The following is a 16,143-nucleotide window of genomic DNA, read 5'->3' on the forward strand; positions in this document are numbered from 1 at the left end:
CTCTGGGTGGGACATGCCGTGCCCGTGGGGCCGTGCCCGTGGGGCCGTACCCGTGGGCCGGACATGCCGTGCCGTGTCCGTGGGGACGTGGGTGGGCCATGCCGTGCCCGTGGGGCCGTGCCCGTGGGCGGGACCTGCCGTCCCAGCCCCGCCGCGGGCCGGAGGTCCCCCGTCAGCCCACAGGGCCAGGGGCGGCAGACCCGCCCCGCGCCAACGCAGGCCCCGCCCAGGCCGCCGCCAACGGCCAATGAGACGCCACCCAGCCTGGGCCCGCCCCTTCCCCGCTGTCATCACACTCCCGCACGTGGAGGGGGCGGGTCATGGGCGGGGTCTGGGCGCCGTGCTTCACCGTCCATTGGCCGCGCGGCCCCGCGGCTCGCCCCGCCCCGCGCCCTGCCCTGCCCAGAACACCAATCAGCGCGCGGGAGGCGGGCGCGGGGGGCGTGTCCCCAGAGACACCCGGAAGGAGCGGAGGAGCCGCGCACAGTCGGGGCCGCGGCGGCAGCGGCGGAGGGGGCGCTGGTGGGTCCGGCGGGGCCGCGACGGGCAGGGCCGGGGGGCGCGGGGCACGACTGGGTCTGCGGCGGGGACGGCCCGCCCTTTCGGCGTGCGAGGGGGTTCGTGCACCCCATCTCCGCCGCCATCCCCCGGTTCCAGAAGGTTCGGGAGGGCCGTTGGGACTGGGGGCCCAGACAGCAGGGGCGAGCGGGAGCTGGGGGAGGCGCGACCAGGAGGGGCCGTGATCGGGTAGTATGGGAGAGGCCGTAAACGGAATGGGGGACTATGAGCGGGAGGAAACCGTGACCAAGATGGGGGTTTCTTAGCTGGGGACATCATGACCGGGATGGGGGTCTGTGAGTTTGAGGTACTGTGACCGAGGTGGGGAGCTGTAGCCGGGGCACTTGGGCCGGCAAGGGGCCTGGCACCGGCGGAGGTTGGGGCAGGAGGTGCCGGGGCGGGGGGGGGTGTGGGGAAGAGGCGGTGTGACCGCAGAGAGACTTTGGGGCGGGGGTAGGGGGGGCTCCCGGGGGAACAGAGGCTTCGGGAGGGCCGTGTCTGGCAGAGGCAGGTGTGGGGGCAGGCGGGAGGGACCGAAACGGGGTGCAAGCTTTGCTGCGGGGTGTCCCCGATCCTGGCTCCCAATTCCCCGGCAGCTTAGGGAGGCTGCGCTGCCCCTGGTCTCGCCCACCAGGGCCACGTCCTCTGCGCTGTGACATGGGCAGGGACAGCCTGTCTGCAGCTCTGCCCGCACGGTGGGGCCTCCTCCTCCTCTTCTTTTTCTTCCTCCCGCGGGCATCAGCTCCAGCCCAGCTGGGACGCGGCGGGATGTCCCCGGAAGGGCCCACGGCGGTGGGGCCGGTACCCCGGGGGCGGGGGGGGCGCGCCTCGGGCGGCACCTGCCCCGGGGGTCCCTTGCCAGGCCCCGGCGCGGGGCTGCGGGGTGGGCGCCGGGGCGGATGTGAACCCCGGCATCCGCCGCCCTCTGGTGACAGCCAGCCGCGGGCGGAAGGGCCCGTCGGGGGCAGTCACCCACCCGAAATCAGCAGCTGCCGACTTAGCCAGGTTTTCAAGCGTTTTGCGGGTTTTTATACAGAAATCGCGCAGGCGGTGTGCGCTCGGCAGCCCCGGTGTCGTGTTTGGAAAGGTGGCCTGTTAGGGAAGTCAGAGGGAATGGCTGCGTGGTGGGTGCTGGGGAGGTGGGCTTGCTCACAACCCACCCGTGAATCCATCACTACGAGGGGCACATGCCTCCGGGGTTTCCACACTCCTTTTATTATTTTTCTTTGAAAGAAGGAGTGTGGAATTTGCAGCTGCTGTGGAAAATATATGGTAGAGGAATGTTGTGCTCTAAATTTAAATTTTAAAAGTAATTTCCACTCATTGCCTTTTTAAAAACATCAGACAAGCAGAGATCTGCTTACGGACCTGCCCTCTCCCTGCATCGTGTCATCAGCAAAGAGGGGAAGCTGGGAAATTGTGGAGAGTGTAGCAGGCTTGAACCCTGACACAAAGCAGTGTCTTGGCAAGCTTGGTAGCACGAGGAGGTGAACAAGGTCCGGCAGGTGACACAGAAGAAAACTCCCAATGTGATAGATAGTGCTGGAGTTACTTTTGGCAGGGCTGGGCTTTAGGTTGAGGACGGGGAGAATGAAGTCATCCTGTAAAGCCTGGTCACCGCCTTGTTTCCCAGCAGCAATTCCCGTGGTTCGGGTCTCGGCGTGAGTGAGTGGCGGGGCGCTGATGGGGGCTCTGCACATCCCAGCATGCAGTCCCTGTGCTAGGGCAGGGCACTGGGGCGAGCAGGCAGGGCGGAGGGGTTCGGACGGGGCTGGTTCCGAGGGACACTGCTGCCACAGTGTTTGTTGCCAGGGAGCCAATGCTTGCCCTCGCCTGACCTCCAGCCTCTGCTCCCATAGCATTTAACCATAACACTGGATTGCTGCTGACTCCAGTGGGGCCTGGACATGTCCCTTCCCATGGAGCCTGGCGTGGTCAGGACAGCAGAGCCCTGCTGTAACCACAGCTGTACAGCTGTTGCCCTTGGTGAGCTGGGCTTGTGGACCAAGGTCCAGCCACAATTGGAGTAGTGCTGGGGCTGTTTTAGCTGTGCCACTCGCCTGCCTTGTTTCTGTTCCCCTTGTGAGAGGTTTCTTACCCACTGAAAGTTTGAAAGCTGGTGGGGTCACTCTGTACTGTGGGAACTCTGCTGTTCAGAGGCTCAGCTTGCTGAGGCGTTCTCTTGCTTCCCTGCTTTTGCAGCAAGTTGTGCAGAACAGCTCTTCATGCTCTATTTTTCATGTTTGCCCTCTCCAGAAGTAGCCTTTAGGGAGTTATAGATAATTTAAATTTTACTGGTATGGCTGCTTTTTCACTCCAAATCGGATGAAGGCCACAGCCCCTACACCCCCCTCGGCTGGTGCTGAGCTTTCTCAACCTCTCTGTCCTCAGCTCTCTTCTCTCTCTGAGCACACAGAGCAGGAGGAGGAAGTTCCCTCCCTATGTTCAAGGGACCTGTGAGGGCAGAGGAGCACATCTTTGCCCCTGGTCTGCCTCCTTGTTGTCTGCTACAGGCTGCTTGCCCTGGCACATTTCTGCATGAGTGTGCTGAGTACCAGAGGCCAGAGATACCCAAACTTTGCTCTTTGAGTCTGAGGGTGATTGAAGGAGATGATTATTGATCTGAGTCTTCAAAGTCAAAGACTCTTGGCTCTTCCCAAGTCCTTTACATGTTCTTACTGCTCTGGGCCTGCCCATGTTTGTCCTCTGCTAGATCTGGTTGGCACCATCATGTGCTGTGTGGAAATGCACCATGCCTGGGGGCCAGGACACTTCCTGATGCAGAATAAGAAAACCTGTTGTTGGTGGGTATGTGGCCACAGACGAGAAAGGAGAAAGTGAAGCCATATGGTTAGAAAAGTGGTGTCCTCAGCACGCTGTCAATGGAGCTGTAATCAAATTATCAGAGGCTTTGGTAGCTGGAGGAATTAATGAGTCGGGTTTGAAACAGGACAGATGTGAAGGGCAGCATGGGAGAAATCCTGAAAGGGGATATTTGTATGCTGGCAGATGGTTTGTTGCAGGTTACTTAGTGAGATTGTTGCAGGTTACTTTGTGAGAGTCTTCTCTGAGAGGCTTTTGCCTGATGTCTCTCCACATCGCATAATTCCCAGGGACCACCTTCTTCCAGGGAACTGTGTGGGTCTCTGTGTCCTGGTATTGCCATGTTGCCATGTTTCTGATCCCTCCTTCTGTCTGCAGAGCCTGGCATTTCTGCTCCATGGAGCCGATTTTGTGACCAGCTCAGTTCTTTGTTATTTCATGTAGAATTGCTCGTGATCAAGCGAGCCAGGTGAATATAACCTCCAGAGAACTTGGTCTCACAAAGTTTGAGGCCTGCTTTAGAAATTATTTTCTTTGACAATGAAGTGTCTCTGTTCATCCTCCCTTTGGTTTTGCCCCTCTCTTTCACAGTCTCCCCTGCTTGGCCAGTGGACACCCAGCTGCCAATTAACATGTTTTCCCCCTGTTTCCGTCTGCATCTTCAGCTGGTTGTGAATCCTGAATGAAGAGCAGCTGGGCTCACATGCTCTGCATTTCAGAGAGCCTTTTCAGGACTGGCCAGTGCAGTTGCAGTCATACTTGCCTGTGGCCTGGACAACCCCCCAGCCAAGCAGCATGATGATAGAACAATACTTGTATGGGAAACCTTCAAAGGAGTCCTGTGTGCTGCAAAATGGGAAGTTAGTGATTCAGCTGGAAGTGCTTTTTAAAAACAAATCCATGTCCTGGGCCAGGGGTGATGTCAATGCTGAGATTCTTGTTGTTAGATGTGAACAAAGATGCAAAGCCCTTTATGCAAGAGCTGAGGTGGTAATCCAGATCTCCTGGCCTCAGTCCATTTGGGGTAATTGCATTCTTCCTGGGTAGTGTTTTCAACCCAAACCTGTCAGATACATTGCCATTGCTTCCTGTGCTGATGCAGTATGTGGGTGGCAGTACTTCAGCTATGTCCAAAGCAATTCTTGTCACTGCTCAGGCTTAGCGCCTTTTGAGCCTTCTTTTGAAAGACAGTGTGCTAGAGGAGGGACTTGGTGGAGGGTGTTCTATATATGTATATTTACATCTACACATGCTGCTTTTACTGGGGTTTGTTCTGCTTATAAGCTCTCCAAATTAATAGCCCTTGTGCCTAGCTGGTACCATTTCCAGGTGGGGCCTTCTCCTGGGATGCCAGTGAAGGTGTCATTAAGCACAAACTTTCTGGGTGCCCTCATGACAGTTTTCAGGGCTGAAACCCCAACAGGGTGGTGTGGCTATGCCTTGCTGCCCCACGGTGGGGAGGCTGTGTTTCTGGGGCACTGGCAGCTTGTCTGTCCACAGTGCTCTGCTCCCCAACACAGCAGCTCTGGTCACAGCTGGGCTGTGCTCTGGTGCTGCTGCAGGGTGGTTGCCTGTGGGGATGGTCAAGCAGGGGAGCAGGGACTGCCTCACAGGCAGCTTTTGCCCATCATGCCTGCGGCCAGGGGAAGGTCAGACCTGATCCTGGGGAGCCTGATACCGTCCTGGTTTTCAGGACCTGCTCTGCACGAGGACCTAGCCCACACAAAGTGTGATCTCCAGTGGTCTGCAATTAAAGCACTGGGAGCCTGGGGAGGAGACTTAAACAACATCTTTGTGACGGTGTTGGCAGGCTTCTCGGAGATTTCTATTAAGCAATTGTCGTTTTCTCCCTTCCCTGTAGCCTGGGAAACGCTGCAGTGTTGGATTTGTCTTGGTCTGTTTGGGTTGTTGGGAGGGGTGTCTCTCCAGCAGTGGAGTTTGTCCCTCCGTGCCCTGGCTCTGTGTCTCCATGGGGTGGCTTAGCAGGTGGCCTGTGGGGACCACAGCCAGCGCCTGTTCTTGCAGATAAACCATATGCCAGCGCACCCACTCGAGTACAGCAGAGCCTGTATGGTGGAGAAACCTACAGCTGTGTGGGTGGACAAGAACAAAGCCAAAGGCACAGAAAGGCCTTTATTTCCCACTGAAATCTGGGCAGGGATATCGTGGATGTGACCTTAGCAGCTCTCTCTAGAGGGCCAACTGTGCACCCACCTGGAGTCGTGCAGGGAACTGGGGGGGGTAGCTGGAAGCCAGGAGGGAGTCAGAGCTGCAGCTGGAGGGGCAGCCTCAGCACTGATAAAAGATGTGGTGAGATCTTTGAGCTGGTGGGGGGTTTGGGGTCTCTCACTTCTGTGCACAGACCACTAACTCACTTGGCTTGGATGAGCAGTTACTGCTCACCCAGTGTTCCAACTGAACCTGTGCGTGTGGACTTGTCTTTCTAGGTGACCCAAGACAGCCAGAGCAAGCAACTTCAAGACCAGACTGCGAGGGCTGACAGCTGAGAGCTGCCTTCTCTGTCTGCTTCAGCCCTACACCGAGGTTAGCAACATTCAAACATCACTGATTTCCCTTGCCTCATCAGGGCTGTGTGAAGAAACAGAGAACTCTGTGCTCTTCTCCCCTTGGATCACAGGGATAGCTCTGTAAAGTAGAGGTCACCCAGGTGAGGTTCTCCCACAGCCAAGGTTTTTTTGGGTGCTCCTGCATCCCACCTGGCTGTCAGCATGGCAAAGGGAACCTGGATGTGTGGAACCAGTGCTGCTAAGACTGTTGAATCCTGCACACAGTTGCTGGGAGCTCAAGGGTGATGTGTTCTTGGGAACTTGCAGTCTGTGCTGTTTGCCACACTCATCCTTCTGCATGCCAGCAGGATTGAATTGGGAGCATTTCCCAGCTGCAGGCCCTACTGTCCTTCACCTGAATCCACCTGAGACTTTACCCAGAGCTTGTGGCAGATGTAATCACGTTCTATGTTAGCAGCATTTGGTTTTTTCCTGCATTTTCCCAGGATTTTGTAGCTTGGCTTTGATGTGTGAGGCTCAGAGGAAGTATTTCAGGAGGACCAGCATCTTTTGTATTGCCACTGGCAAGAAATATTACCTGGTCCAAGGCAACCAGCCTGGAGCAGCCTGAGATGGCTGTGGGCTTCCTGCCCTGTCCATGGATGCTTGTGTACCTGCCTAGAATCCAGCAGTGCTTGCCCCACCTGCACGGTGTGCTCTCACCGAAAGGGAGCCCTCATCAGGACTGTGCCTGTGGCAGGGCAAGATGAACCCTTCTCTCTGCCCAGAGCTCAGGTGTGATTATATGGGGAAGACATATTTTAGGATGCATAGCTGCCCAGGCTCTGCAGCTCTTCCTCTGAAGTGTCTGCCAGGGAAGCTGGGAGCAATCCAGAGGCAGCTGGAAACTGGGCTTCAGGCCATCTCATCCTTCAGCCTGATGCTGAAGTGGTACCCACAGAGGGTGAGGCAGGGATAGATTTACCTGTGAAGGTGAAAGGAAGGAAAGAAGAAGTCCTTTGCTCATGCCAGTGCCCTGTGCTGCAGATTACCAATCACACAATGCAGTGAGAGCAGAGTGGCCCCTTTATCCAGCTGGGCTGTGGCATTTACTAATATCTGTTCCATGGTGGGATTTTATATCTCTCTTAGTGATGAGAGACATGGCAAAGACCAGAGAAAAGGTTTTCTCTCAGTTTTGCTGGAGCTGCTTGTAGATTCCAGTCAACTAAGTTCACAGCATCCTCTCAGGCCTCCCCTGCCTTTTGGCAAAGGCCATTTCAACACAGGGAACACCACAGAATCATAGAAAGGCTTGGTTTGGAAGGGACCATAAAGATCACATCCCCACCCTCCTGCCGTGGGCCAGGGGAGCCACACACGAGAGCAGGTTGCTCAGGGCCCCATCCAACCTGTCCTTGAACTCTGCCAGAAATGGGACATCCACAGCTTCTCTGAGCCACCTCTGCCAGTGCCTCGCACCCCTCTGGCATAGTATTGGATTCAGTTTTCTCCCACCCCTCCTTGATAGCCAATTAGCTTAATATCTTAATGGACAGCAAATCTCCCATTTATGTGTAAAACAGCAGCTTTTCCTGTTGCTTGGCCACAGCATGAAGCTGTTCTCTGATTCATATATCACCTTACCCAGGTGATATCAGTGATTTTATATTTGGGCTGAATTAGCAATTTTGGTTCCATTTAGTGCAGCTGGTGGTAGTCTGGAAACTTACACAACTTGCAGACCCCTGGACAGAATTGCAGTGCCTCTCTTGGGAATGGGATGGAACCCTGTGCTGAGAAACCTAACTGCTGGGCAAAGTGGAGTTTATATCTTCAACAGAAAGTAGTCAGCCTTACATCCTTCAGCCTTCTCTTGGTGTGTGTAGGCTGCCCTTGCCCCAGAGTCTGACCAGCTGATGTAGCACTAGATCACCTTTCCACTGAAAACCACAAGAAAATGCTGAAATGCTGCTTCCTTCTTCAGAACTGGAGCTCTGGGTTCCTTGTGGATATTGGCACTGGAGTTATGCAAGGAATCCCCTATTTCCCCTACCGTCTCTGTTGCAAATAGGTCGGGCATTCAAAGATCCTGTTCATGGGAGTGTTGGGACAGCTGGATCCTTGTTCAGTTCTTGCTGCTCCCAAGAATGGAGCAGAGGATCATCTGCTGAGGCTATTTTAGGTTTCTGAACATTGCCAGTGTCCCTCTGAGCTCCTATTTGTGTGCAATCCTACGGCTTCCTGCTAAGATCTGTGTGAGAATCCTGTATCCTCATGTGTGAAGATTTTGCTAGTACACAATGTCCCAGGGATTAGGAAGAACTTTGAATTCCTCACTTACCTCAACATCTAACCCATATCAGCTCTATCTGTGACTCTTTTTTCTAACCTTTAGCTCTGAACATCCCTTGGACCTTGCTTTGCAGATGCCCACATGTTGCCTGGTGGGAAGCAGGCTGTAGCTTCTCAATGTTTTCCTGCCAGAAATGTGCATCCTTCTTTTTGCAGCAGTTGATTCCTGTTGTCTCAGATGGGAACATGCATTGCTGAAAACAGTCTTCCACACAACCTCTAGGTGTGGAAATACTCCAAAGCCCACAGCTGAGTGAGATGAGATCCTGGCTCTGGCCATCTCTGCATGGTTGGATGGCTGCTTGCCATCTGCCACCACCATCCTCCAGCGTGGCACAGGGTGGGGCCTCCTGCCCTCTCCCTTCTTGGTACACCCAAGACTTTTGGCTTCCCTGCACTTTTCAGTTTCTACCTGCTCAGGTAATTTTTCAGCAGTGCTGAGCATTACTGAGTTTCATGTTGAGGCAAGATGTGGCTCTGCAGTTTTGGCCCATCTTTATTTTTAGCTGTGTAAGGCATGGTTGATGGTATCAGAAGGAAGTTGCACGGCCTCCGGAGCTCCATGACTCATCCTGGATCAGGACCGAGGCTTTGCTAGCTTCTGCTATAACCCTCAAGTGATGTAACTGGTTGTGGGAAAGGGCAGAACAGAGAGAGAAGCAGAGCTTTTAGAAGTTTGGGAGTTTTTTTTGCTTGTCTGCTAAGTTGTTGAATTTACTTGGTGAAAGATATTGACAGATATCACTCCTGAGTGGGGTTCAAGAGGGTTCTTTGTCTTTGTCTTATGCCTCTGTGAGAGAGGTGAAAGGGAGAAGAGCTCTGCTTACCATCCAGGCTGGGTAACTGTTTAGTGGCACATAGCAATGGTAGGGGAGAGTTTTTAAGGTAAGAAACAAAGCAGGATCCTGTCTCTGATTCAAGCCACAGTGAGGTTTGGTGCAGCAGTACAGACCTCCCTGAAGTGGAAACTGTCTGGAACTGGAGAGCAGAGGCTTGGGAGATACCTGCCATGATGCAGCAAGAAGAGTCTGAGACCCCCATTCCCATCAGATCTGGTGCTACTGCAATGTAGAAAGAGCTCCTGGGGCTTTCTGATCTGCAGGCAGCTGTGTTGGGCTGGACTGAAGAGGGGCTGCATGTCACCCCCATGGAGCAGGCCCTGTGGGACAGATGAGGATGTTGAAGCACCCCTGCCTGCCACAACACGGAGGAGATGCAGTTAAAAAGGCCTCCATTCCCCAGATATGTCAGTGTGGCTCTCCTGTGCCTTGCCTTGAGGATAGACAAGGTGGGGTGCAATGCACCTGGGTCTGGAGTAGGGGCCTGCCCCTGAGGTGGGCAGGGATGAGGGCTTGTGGGAGTGGGTTTCCACATCTACCCCTTTCCTTCCTTGGTGAAGGTGCTGCCTTTTAGGAGTATGTGGAGGCTTTTGAGTGTTTCATGTGTGGGATAGCAGGGAGAGGACAAGCAAGGGGCAACAGAGACAGGGGAACAGAGACAGGGTGTTGCTATGGCAACTTGCCACTGGCAGTGCCACTTACAAGGCAGAAAAGTAATCAGGCAAATGTGGAGGGTGCCACAGCCCTCAGTGCAGCCCAGTCCCAGCTGTGCCCTGGGCTTGTCACCCCTGGACTCCTGCCTGACAATCTGGCATCTGGAGCTGTTCTCCTCTGGCAGCAGCCTCAGGGTGAGTGGTCAGGGGTGTTTTGTCCATCTTCTCCCCTCTTTCACCCCTCACTGAGGTGTGGGCAGGCAGCTCCCACTTACAGACCTGTTTGTTTTGAAGCCCTGAGCTGCAGAGCAGGCCCAGCCAGGAACAAACCAGTCTCTTGATCCCTCTCACTGTACCATGGAAGAAAGAGAGTCATTCTGCTGCCCTTGCTTATCCCCAGTTAATCAACATAAGTGGCTCCAGCCATGACTGCACTTTCCCAGGATGCCTGGCCCTGTGCTGTGCTGTTCTGTCCACCTTGCACAGCCAGTTTGCTTTGCTCCAGGCTATCCATACTCAGGGAGAGCAGACACTCTTGTGACCCCTCTGATACGGTCTGAGACTGTCCTCTAGGGCAGGCAAAAGAGAAGTTAAACATTTTTGAAGCTGCCTTTGGGTAGACCCCTTACCAGATACTGGTAAGAGAGCTGGCTCTTGTTGGTGAAGGGGCAGTCATGCACTCACTAGCAGAGGGAATGGATCAGGATGCCATTTCCAGCCTGGCCATAATGTGACTGTGACTGAGGCCTGACCTGTCATCCATGATATGCCTAAAGGCCTGGATGTAAGCCAGGGAAAAGGACCTGCTGGCGGCAAGCACAGCTTGCTCGTGTCAACATGGATGGCTGTGAGAGCTGTAAACCTCTCTCATTACATCTCTCAAAGGTCACTGCTGGCAGCAAGCTACAGCACCCTGCCCACAGCTCTGCACCCAGCCCAGAGTGAGAAGGAAACAATGCCCTTGGAGATGTATGGAGGCTGGTTGTGTGGGCTTGCCATGGGGTGGCACACACTGCTCTGGTGCCTGTGGCCAGAGTCTCTCTGGGACTAGGGTGTTCAAAAATGGATGGGAAAGGATGCCTGTGAGCTACCCAAATAACTCTGTACTCACAAATGTCATAATCCTTGCCTGAGCTGTGACCCCTCCTTTCCGGGGTACAAGGCCTCATGTACTGCCCTGAAAACCATTTCACCCTTTCCAGTATGCCCTAGTGTCCTTCTGTGATGTAGGGTTTCTGTAAGATCTGTATGGACTGCCCACCTCTCTCCAGTTCTGCAGTTTCAGTCATCTTAAAACTCCTGAATAGTCTAGACTTGTTTGCACAATGTTCCCTGGACTCCAGACCCTAGTGTTCCCAAGGGAGAGCAAACAAGGAGGTGGAACCTGGGACACAGAGGCTCTGGGAAAGCCTCCTGTGGTGGACAGCAGTCTCCTTCCTCCCTCTCACTGCCAACAGGTTCCTTCTGCTTTCAGAGGAGAGCAGTTGCTCTGCACTGGGGGCTGGAGCTTCCTTCCCATGCAGGAGTCTGGGACACTGGTACCTGACACTGAAGGCAGTTTTGGGTCAGCAGCACAAGCGCTGCTTTCCATATATGTGACCTTCAGCGCTTGGTGTGAGTTGGTGTTTCATTGTATTATGGGTGCATGTGGTGGCAGAGCATGGTAAAAGTCCATTGAGCCACACTGCCATTCCCTCTGACCCCACTTTCACAGCCAGTGGTTTCTCCTCTTTCCTCTGGACCAAGGCCCCAGGATGTGCTATGGAATATCATGGAGTGATGCAGAGCCCAGCAGATGGGGCTCTGGGTCATATGTGTGTGTTGGGGTGGGAATTGCCATTTTCTAGGCCAAAGGATGTTTTCTCTTTTATCATTTGTAAACACCTTGCCTGCCAAGATTGCTGCCCAAGGGTCAATCTCTTGGGCGCTGTGACCCCACGAGTTACAACCATGTCATCACTGAAGTGCTGCCCCCCTTTTTCTGTCTCACCTGTTCATGCTACACAGTTTTAAGCACAAAGTACCAAAAAAGCCCAAAGGTAGTGGGGTCATATACTCTGCTGCCAGTTTGGAGAGGAGTTAAGATGGGCAGTGCTGGAATAAACATTTAGGGAGAGGCAGCCAAGAGAGATTTCCTCCTGGCTGAGCCGTGGTGTTGAAGCTGGGAAAGTACTGTGTGGGTTACATGCTGCTTTGCTTTGCCTCTGCCATTACCTGAGGCAAGTCCAGGACACACATGCCTACTTGTAATCAGGTGGGGACACCATCCTGAGCAGTGTCACTCTGAAAAATTGGACAGTGCCTTGTGGGACATCAGGACCAACCTGCATCCTGCTGCTGTGGGAAGAGTGGTGGGGATTTCAGCAGAGAGGTGATAGATCAGTGAGACCAAATGGAAACTTCGACTCTGTGGGTGTTTCTACCTACATTCCCTAAATTGTGAGAAGGTAGCTGAGTCCAGCTGTGCTATACAGATTGTCTAGAAGATGCATGAAGAATGGCTTGCAAGAGCCAACCCTTAGCTCCATTCAGGCCGGGAGAAAATGCCTGGATGCCAGGGTTTGCTTATTGCCAGTCAGCGCTGCTGGAGCTGTCAGGCCAGCACTGCCACTCAGCCCTTTCTATACCAGCGTTTGCATTGCTGATGAGATTAGCATAGCTGGGCCAGCAGTGGACAAAGGGCGTAATTCTCAAGATCCTCTCTGCTGTGGCTGCCAGCAAAATAAAGCAGTTATGGCATCAAGAGTAGGGAGGCCGAGCTTTGTTTTCAGTTCATCTTTTAACAGCAGCAAAAGCTAAAAATAAAAGCTGTTTTTGAGGAACAAGAATATTCTCAGGCTTTTCATCTAGATCTGGTCTGCCAGCCTCTTTCCTAGGCTGACAGTCTGGGATCTTGAGGTATTTGCAATGATCTGTTCTGGCCATGTAATAAATATGGAGAGAGAGAGAACAGAAAAACTGGTGACATCAATCTGCCACCCTGAAAGTGCTCCTCTTGCTGCTGTGCCTGTTCCCTGTAACCAAAGGCTGTTTTGTGGCTTAGATTTGTTGAGGAAACAGACTTACAGCTCTTCTCTTTCTTCTGTGCAGCAATTTCCCTGGCAGCTCAGTAGGAATGATTTATTACAGATTTCAGCTGTTTAATTCTGTTTCCCCACAATATGACAGTGTTGGAGTAACTGAGCAAAAGGCAGTGATGTTTCCGGAGGAAGGCTGCTATCAGAGGCCACCCCTGTAGCAGAGGCTGGAAGCAAGGAGGAACAGTTTACCAGGAAATGCCTGTGTTGGTGTACTGGGCACTTTTGGGAAGGAACAGGCATCTCACTCTTAAAGCTTCCTCGCTACAGGACTCCAAACATTGCTGATGAAGCTGTTTGAGCAGCAGTGAGAATGCTGCCCTCCAGAGCCTGGGAAAGGTCTGACCAAAGTGGTGGTCTGGAGAGAAAAGGCAAATTCTGTCCTTAAGTGAACCTTCAAGTGCTATTTTTGGAGTGTAGGTTTTCTGGGGTTTTTTTTGTTTTTTTTTGTTTTGTTTTGTTTTGTTTTGTTTTTTTTGGTTTGTGGGTTGGGGTTTTTTAATTACTTTTTGATGGTGGTTTGGGGTTTTTTTTGGTACTGAAGAGGAATCATTTTTGCAAATCCCTGTAAGGCAAGAGAGAATTTCCTTTGGAGTGAGCTGGCCTGAAACTCGATATGTCTCTGATGTGTGTTATCAGAGACATTAAAAGATAGTACCATAAAGTGATAGGGGATAATGAATTTCATCTAGTATTATGTTGTCCTGGGAGATAGAGCTAGGGCAAGGGTATTGCAATAATGTTATGCTTTGCATGACAATAACAGCAAATACCACCTTAACACACTTCCCCAGGGAGGGGTGAAAGGGTCAGTTTTCAGAGAGTCCCCAGGAAGGTGGAGCAAGGCAATCAAGAAGACAGAAGCCTGAGAAAAGATGCCAGGAGACTTACAGATGAGCAGTGTGTAATAGCTGTGCATTTTTTGCAGTTTGAGCTCAGTTTTCCCATTCTTTGTCCCAGCTGAACTGGGCAATGTTGGACTCTTGACCTCACTGCAATCTTGAGAAACATACTCAAGAAACCATAACTTTAATAACATTTGTGATACATCTGACCCAGAGCCTGAATTAACAAATCTTTAACTTATCTGTCTCCCAGGCAGATAGATGAGTGGTGGTTTGTTACTGCACCAGTCAGGGATTTTAAAGGGTTCTGCTGTGGGTGAACACTGCTGTAGACCTGGCCCAGGGAAGGTTTTCTGCTTAGCAGGCCCTCAAAAGGGTTTCTGTAGGTGTGTGATAAAAACAGAGAGCCTGAGGTCAGTACCTGGAAGCCTACCAGCTCCTAGAGCTGGACCAGAGTATCAAGTCTTTACTTTAAGGTAGAGAATGCAATGACTTGTTCTCAATGAAGCATCCAGCAGTCCCCTACCAGCCTTTTGAGACCTACAGCACTCTTCTGATTTATAACACTATATCTGGGTCTTTTTTCTTTCTTTCCTTCTTTTTTTTTTTTTTTTTTTTTTTTTTTTTTCTGGGCTATGCTAAGTTACTGCATATCCTGGTCCCCTCTGGTGGCAGAGAGCAGATGGGTCAGTTTGTGTAGCCCAGAGAGCTGGGTGCAGTGTGTATGGCCAGCAGCAGATTGGGGCCAACTCCTGCTTTAAGAGAGGTGGGAACAGAGGAGATTGACAATTGGGAAAACTGCTTGGTGTAGAATATGTGGGTACCTTTTAATCCCTCCCCATCACTGGGGTTCTCAGAGGTCTCGGTACCACTCTTGCTCCACTCCCCACGCTGTGCCAGGGGCTGGGGGCTGCCCACCCATCTCCTTCCTCAGGGCAGAGTCAGCATGCTGTGACTCAGTTTCCCTGAAGCCTGAGGACAAGGAAGGGGGTGGAGCAGGACCAGAAAGGGGCAGAGGGGAAGTTACAGCAGCTGATAGGAAATGGCATTTTAGGGTGCTGCAAGGTGGCCCTACCCCATCCTGTCTGCTGGGGTGGTATTTTGGGGTGCAGTGGTACAAGCTGGTTCTGTCTGCCATGGAACTGGTGTTTCAGGATGTGGTTGGGCAGCTCTGTTCCAGCTGCAGAGCTGGCGATTTTGGCAGCCCTTGCTCCATCCTGCCTTTTCCTGTGCCAGGGACCATGCTGGGAAGTGAGACGTGGCTGTACCTTCCATGTCCTCTGCATTCCCATGTCCAGGGTGTGTAATTATGCACAGTCCCGTAGCACTGCTTCCCCAGTTTGTGGCTTTGGGCTGCTCGATGAGGGTCTGAGCTTGTCTCAGACAAGGCAAGAATCAGCGTGCAGGCTGTGTAGTAACAACCTGGCATCACTTGCTGGCTCTGATTTGCTCCTGGTCATGGAGCAATGGCTCTACCTGGGGACAGGGGCAGAGGAGTCCTTGTAAGACTGACAATGGAGGTGCCCAATCCCAGCTGTTTCCTTCCTCATCCCTATTTCTCTGTGTAACCCCAAATCTGCATGCATGGATCATGTTTTGTAGTAAATCTGCTGTACTGAGGGCAGGCAGAGCAAAACCAGGTGATGATAAAGAGGTGTAAGCCCCAAGCCTGCCTGTGTTGTTGCAGCAGTGTAAGGCACAGTAGTTTGCAATGATGATGAGCATGGCCAGAGACATCCATCCCACCCTGTTGTGTGTGTCTGATGCTTCCTTCAAGCCACCAGCAGATTTTCAGTACAGCTCTTTTGTAAGTGGAGGGTAGGTCCAGCTTCCCCTGGATGCTGCAATCCACCTTGCTTCTGTGAAACTCTCTTCATTTGAGGCAGTCATCTAAGGGTTAAGACATGGTTGTGGGATAGGGTTTGAAACAGGAACAAAGAGGGCTTTTAAGGTCTGTGCTGGCCTAGGAATAGAGGGAATTGATTGAGCCTTTCCCAGTGTGTTGAATTACAAAGGTCATGGAGACCCTTTTGCTGGGAGGCAGCAGCCTTTGAGGTCCCTGCTGGAAGTGGGGCAGAGAGAAAAGAAATTGTGAAAGTCAGTGAGAGCAACTTAGTGGAGAGCTTTAAGACCAGGTGAAAACTGGAACTGTATCCTGGGGTAAATAATGTCTGAACGCAAGGCTGGGTACCTTCTCCCTGAGATTTTTGGGTGGTTTGGTTTTGCTCCACCTCATTCCCTCCCCCCTATTGCATTTACAGCTGCCCCACACATGACACCTGAATAAGCATCACCTCTGGTGTACCCAGAACTTGGACGGGCCTCTCCAGCCTGCTCAGGGCTGGTGAAGGCAGCAGAGGGTAAAAGGCAGTGCCTGTAAGGGAGGATCTTTCCAAAATGCAGAAGAGGAGCGTCTCTGGTGCCTACAGGGACATTTTGCCTCGACAGAAGAGGAAGCTTCTTACCACCTGAACTAGACCTGGATT

At 52.6% G+C, this 16,143-nt stretch overlaps 1 protein-coding gene across 2 annotated transcripts in view; it reads left to right on the forward strand.

Moving 5' to 3' along the window:
- Positions 1-429: 429 nt before the first annotated feature.
- The window catches only part of ATOSB (atos homolog B), a 38,396-nt gene continuing 22,682 nt past the window's right edge, over positions 430-16,143 (forward strand). Inside the window, exons 1-2 of one of the 2 annotated variants that reach the window (XM_054651877.2) lie at positions 448-522; positions 5,829-5,925. The gene's annotated coding sequence lies outside the window, so the exon portion shown is untranslated. Of the gene's footprint in view, positions 523-5,828; positions 5,926-16,143 lie in introns of both variants that reach the window. The other variant, XM_054651879.2, reaches the window with a different exon arrangement.

The sequence above is a fragment of the Agelaius phoeniceus genome, chromosome Z (genome assembly GCF_051311805.1).
Source record: "Agelaius phoeniceus isolate bAgePho1 chromosome Z, bAgePho1.hap1, whole genome shotgun sequence".
NCBI lineage: Eukaryota > Metazoa > Chordata > Aves > Passeriformes > Icteridae > Agelaius > Agelaius phoeniceus.